Below are 6,477 nucleotides of genomic sequence, written 5' to 3'. Positions count from 1 at the left end.
TCAAATATTAATTGACTGTAGAGAGTTGGGTTGATTTCTGGGCTCTCTGTTCTGTTCCATTGGTCTATGTGCCTGTTTTTATGCCAGTACCAGGCTGTTTTGATTACAGTGGCCTTGTAATACACTTTGATATCAGGTATTGTGATCCCCCCTACTTTGTTCTTCTTTCTCAAAAGAGCAGCTGCTATTCGGGCTCGTTTATGGTTCCATATAAATTTTTGAAGTGTTTGTTCTATGTCTGTGAAATATGCCATTGGTACTTTAATAGGTATTGCATTGAATCTGTATATTGCTTTGGGTAGTATGGACATTTTGATGATGTTAATTCTTCCAATCCATGAACAAGGTATATGCTTCCATTTGTTTGTGTCTTCCTTGATTTCGTTCTTCAGGGCTGTGTAGTTTTCTGCATACAGGTTTTTTACCTCCTTAGTTAGGTTTATTCCCAGATATTTTATTTTTCTTTTTGCTATATCAAATGGGATTTTTCTCTTTATTTCTGCTTCTGCTGATTCACTGTTGGTATACAAAAATGCCTTTGATTTCTGGATATTGACTTTGTAACCAGATGTTTTGCCAAACTCATTAATTAGTTTGAGCAGTTTTTGGGTAGAGTCTATAGGATTTTCCATGTACACTATCATCTTCATATTTTCTTGTTTGGCCATTTTTTTCTTCCTTCTGGTCTACTCCCTTGATTTGAGTCCCAGTTTCCTTTCCATTACTATTGGTTTCCTGTGCATTTCCATTCATTTCAATTAGTTTAGCCTTCATATATTCCTCTAATTTGTGACTAAAATCAACCAGTTCTATGAGCATCCTGATCACCAGTGTTTTGAACCGTGTATCTGAAAGTTTCGCTATTTCTTCATTGCTTAGAGTTATGGGCTCTGGGGCTTTGAGTTCTTGAGCCATAATGTTTTGCTCTGTTCACGCCTGTTACATATGAGGAGTGGAGCCTTAGGTGTTCACCAGGGCGGGGCCACCCAGGTCGCTGGTTTGTGATGCTCTATGTGGGGGCAGGGTCAGAGAGGGACAATAGCAGTCCCCTCTGCTGCTTCCTGCTGCTGGGGCCTGCGCAGTGAGTCTCACTGCTCAATCCTTCGCTGGTTTATCTGTGTGCGAATGTGTGACTGTGGTCAGCCCTCAGTGGGTCTGCCACCTTGTGCCCTCAGTGGGTCTGCCTGCTGCTACTCCACACCTGGGATCTGCTCACGGCTACCTGAGCACCTGGGTCAAGCACCCGGGTCAGTCCCGTGGATCTTTCCTACCCGACCCTGCTCTGCTGCTGGCTCTGCCCCTTTAACCGGTTTGGCTGAATGGTTCGTTGTTGTCAGACTTCCATATAGTTCAATTTTCTGTGGTTTGGCTACATTTTTGTTGCTAAAACTTTGTTGTTTTTAAAGTTGGTTGTGTGAGAAGGCACAATAATTTCCATCTGTGCCTCTATCCTGGCGGAAGTCTCCATTTTTCTGAAAAGAATCACACTTCTTCAAGATGAGCCTCAGACAGGTCCTTCAGGTTGGGTTCCTGGAGAAGGCATTGTTATCATAGGAGATGACAGCTCTGTGTGTGTCTTAGTTTTTAGTAAAAAAGTTTAAAAATAATAAAAAGTAAAAGTAGATAAAAATCTTGTGAAACAAGCTTTATAGGGTAGAAAGAAAATGCTTTTATACAGCTGTACAATGTGTTTTGTTTTAAGCTACGTGTGGTTACAAAAAAATTGAAAGTTAAAAATGTAAAAGTTTGTAAAGTAAAAATGTTTCAGTAAGCTAAGGTTAATACATTATTGAAGAAAGAAACATTAAAAAATAAATTAAGTGTAGCCTAAGTATGCAGTATTTAAGTGTCTTAGGCCTTCACATTCACTCACCACTCACTCGCTGACTTGCCCAGAGCAACTTCCAGACCTGTGAGCTTTATTCATAGTAACGGTAGGTGTACCATTTTTATATTTTATACTGTATTTTACTGTATTTTTCTATGCTTAGATGCATAAATATTTACCAGTGTGTTACAATTGCCTACACTATTCAATACAGTAACATGTTGTACAGGTTTACAGCCTAGGAGCAAATAGGCTACATTGTATGGACTCAGTACATAGTAGGCTGTCCCATGTACGTTTTGGTAAGTGCACGATGTGGTGCACAATGACATAATCACCTAATGGCATAGTTTTTAGAATGTATCCCATTGTTAATTGACACAGCACTGTAGTTTCATGCTTGCCATCCTTTTTCCTCTGATCTGCATCCGTGATTTCAGAATATAGACTCAATTTTAACCAACCATCTTTTCTTTCTAACCCTACTCTTCCTGATCTCTCACATTTTCTGTACAATTTCATTGCTTTCTGCAAGTTTTATGGCTTGTATTCCTGATGCATTGTTTTGGATGTGCTATTTTCAATATCATTATTGGCTTGCAGTTCTTAGTAAACAAGGAATAACCAACATTATCTTGATCACTTCCTTTTATAGAGCCCTTACTATATGCTAAAGTCTTTTATACATTATTAAAAATTCCACCAGGTAGTGGTCTTTATTCCCATTTTATAAATGAGAAAAGTCAGGCAAGGAGAGATTAGGAACCTAAATCTAGCCGATAAGTGCAGAGCAGGGATGTTAGTCCTAGTCTCTTTGTTGAAACACTACCTCTCTATCACTTTCATATTATTCACATGGCACTGGTCTGTGCAGGAAAAGGGCTTGCTTTTGTTGTCAAGAATTTCTTTTATGAGCCTTGAAAGCCTAGTAAGCATGGCTTTCTTAGGACTTGCCCTTTAAAATGAAAAACAGAAGATTTAGATACTATTAATGTGACAGGCATTTGCAAGCACTGCTTAATTCACCTCACATCAGTCTCTGGTCACATGACAGTAATATAATTTCACCCGATTATAGCCACACAAGAGACTGACAACCTGATGCCCTGGGAACTGAGTCCCACAGTTAAATTCTTCAGCACTCATTTTGAAGATTTATGCTATCACGTCATTAAAACATATTCCATAGCATCAAAAATATAAATTTTTGTGGTAGTTATTATATATTTCTACTTATTGACCACCTATATATGTACAGTCAAACTTCTCTGGGTAAAGCATAGGATAGACTAGAAGATAAAATTAAAAGGAATAAAATATAACACTTTAATTGCATTGGTGGCCAAGGGACCTACATTATACAGCAACCAGCATGTAATAGTGTACTTCATGTTCCATGATTTACCTTGCTGATAATTGCTTTGCACTCCTAATAAATTAACCCACAGAAAATCCATTCATCTGCATCTTCTTTTTATGCAGAGCTAGAGGAAAAAGGACCAGTATAGCAATTTGAGTGGCAATCATGCACTGATTGTAGCAAAGAAAGTAGCATGGTGAGAGTCTTAAGCATTCTGAAAGCATTTCTTTGTAAGAAAAGAGGAAGGAAAAGAGTAAGGGCTTTTGTTAATTAAGTTTTGGGTTTTTTATTATTATTTGCTATGGAGAATATATTATATTGTAGGTCAAAAATTTTTGTCCTACATTTCCAGCCAGATATTTTATATTGATATCATTAATTTATTTTCTTTAAATATTCATAGAAAATTCTCATTGGTACGTTTAGGATTCCTAAATAGAAAGTCTGTATAAATATATTATTGTATTTCTATGGGATTTCTTCCATAAATGTCATTTCATAGTAAATCTCACTTTTAAGCTGTCCAGTTTTTTGTTAGACTATGTAATCAAAATAATTTTTAATATGTTTTTTTACTTATTCTAATACTTTACATACTTTCAGTACTTTACATTTTGCCTGTCTCAATATCATGTAGCTCACTTGATCCTCATGGTCAACAAGGTGGAGCCAGAAGGGTGTCGAAGGAGCAAGGAGACAGCGTCTTTATCTCTTCCCTCTGCTACTATATTGGGTATAATATTGGTCTTCCTGTTTTACTTATCCAAATCTTAATTTTCTTTATATTTTATAAGGGGATTATAGGAGATGATTTTCAAGGTCCTTTACAAATTCCAGGATCTGCAGAAAGAATTATTGTGTGTGAGTAAGGTTCACGGAGTAAATTACTGTTCTAGTTTCATAAAGGTAGGTAGGTGGGAAGAGAAGGACAAGAGCTAGTTCTGCTTCAGCAATGTGGCAAACTTAATACGTTGATAATGTGACTGCAGGGGACAACTATAAATGCTGCTCAGTATAGTTTTTTAAAAGGCTGTTTAGATGCATAGATGAACTAGTAAGAAAATAAGGAATTCCACTGGTGTAGTGTTGCAAGGTAAAATACAGGAACCTGAGTTGTATTTGAATTTTAGATAAACAGTGAGTATTTTTTCGGTATATCCCTAATATTGCATGCAATATACTTTAACTAAAAAAGCTATTTGCTGTTTATCTAAAATTCAATTTATTTGGACATCCTGTATTTTTATTTGCTAAATTGGACAACCTGCTTGGAGGCTAAAAACTAAGTAGAGTAGGAATACAAAGAAGTAAAGTAGAACTGAAGATGATTTTGCAAATGAAGGTATTTGTTGAATCCAGATGACCTTGAGCTTTGGCTTTTCTATTCCCAGAAGAGAGGAGGGGAAGAGAATCAAATAGGAGATCCACTGAATAAAATTAGGATTCCCAAAGGCTACATTCTCATTGGGGAGGGAACTAGAGTTAAACTTGGTCCATGTTCTGGACTGTAGGTGTGGAAGAGGGTAAAAATGATAGCAATCAAAATTTTCTATCTAAAACCTTAGTGTTGGCTGGAGGAAAGGGAGGAGGTCCACCCTGAGAGTTTATATTTGAGTTATATATCTTGATGTTCTCAACAAACTCAGATCAATAATTTAACCAGGCATCTACAAGAAGCAAAGGCAAATCCCTTGGGAAAAATCTCACACTTAACCTAGGTCTCAGAGAATTCCTATACATTAACATTCAAGGAATGTAAGTCCACATACAACCATAAAACATACAAAGTGATATGATACTATGAATGAGAGTTAGCAGAAACAAAGGTTAATAGAATCCTAAAGCCTCCAAATATTGGAATTATCAGAGAATAAAATATATACCATCAGTATGCTTAAGGAGATATAAAGGAGATTGAAAAGGCACACGAGCCTTAACAATGATAAAGCAGTTTTTTTAAAAACTGAAATTTTTAGAAAAAATGTGCAGTATTTGAAATTAAATATTCAACAAATTTGGTACAAGCAAGATTGCATTTATGCACATTAAGATGTATAATTTTGTAATATATTTGAAGAGCATTTATAATACAGAACATGAAAAATAAGAAAGATAATTTAAAAGAAATTGGAATTCTTAAGGAGAGGAGAAAGAAAATAAAGGAGAGGCAATAATAAAAAAATAATAACTGAGAATTTTCTAGAACTCTTAAAGTCACCAGTCTTCATAGCCAGAGTTCATAACAAATGCCACAGGATACTTAAATTCACCTCTAAAGAGAGACTTTAGAGAGCAAATCCATGACAGCAGGAACAAGCAAAAGATACTAAAAGTGAACAGAAGCAGATTATACATAAAGAAGTAACCAGTAGTCAACAATATTGTAATAACTATGTATGGTGCCAGGTGCAGTTCTTGACTTATCGGTGGATCACTTTGTAAAGAATATGATTGTCTAACTGCTATGCTATCCACCTGAAACTAATACAAAATAATGTTGAATGCAAATTGTAGTTGAAAAATAAGATTAAACAGTAACCAGATAAATAAAAGCTAAAAGAAAGTTGAGATAGTTCTATTAATGTCAGATGAAATGCCCATTGAGTTAAATAGTGGTAATAGTGTTAATAGTGGTAAAGGATGATTATGCAAAATAAAAATGTCTAGTTATCTAAGTCTATTATTATAATAGGAGATTTAAAATTATATTATTTAGTAATTGTTAGATCAATCAGATAAAACAATCACTAAAGATAGAGAAGCTCTAAAAAGCAGAACTAACAACTGTTAGCCTCATATATATCTCAATTATTTATAGAAAAAAAATAGACCATATACTGAGCCCTAAAATAAGGCTCAACAAATTCAAAGAATTGAGGTCATTGAGATCATTTTATTGATCACAAACAACTGAGTTAGAAACTAAAGACAAATTACACCCAACTACAGATATTTGAAGATCAAGCAATATTTTATAATAAAAGCATGGGTTAACTGAGACATTATGATTTGACTTTGGGTGGTAGGTACACAATGCAATATACAGATCATGACATCATAGAAATGTACACTTGAAACTGATATGGTCTTATTGACCAATGCCACCCCATACACTTAATAAAAAAATGAACTGAATATATTAAGAAGCAGACATTGCCCTGGCTGGTGTGGCTCAGTGGAATGAGTGCCCACCTGCAATCCAAAGGGTCACTGGTTCGATTCCCATTTGGGGCACATGACTGGGTTGTGGGCCAAGACCCCAGTAAGGGGTGTGCAAGAGGAAACCACA

This window comes from Artibeus jamaicensis, unplaced genomic scaffold (genome assembly GCF_021234435.1).
Source record: "Artibeus jamaicensis isolate MK-2021 breed Jamaican fruit bat unplaced genomic scaffold, CSHL_Jam_final contig_482, whole genome shotgun sequence".
Lineage (NCBI taxonomy): Eukaryota > Metazoa > Chordata > Mammalia > Chiroptera > Phyllostomidae > Artibeus > Artibeus jamaicensis.
Note: the sequence above shows the minus strand (reverse complement) of the source record.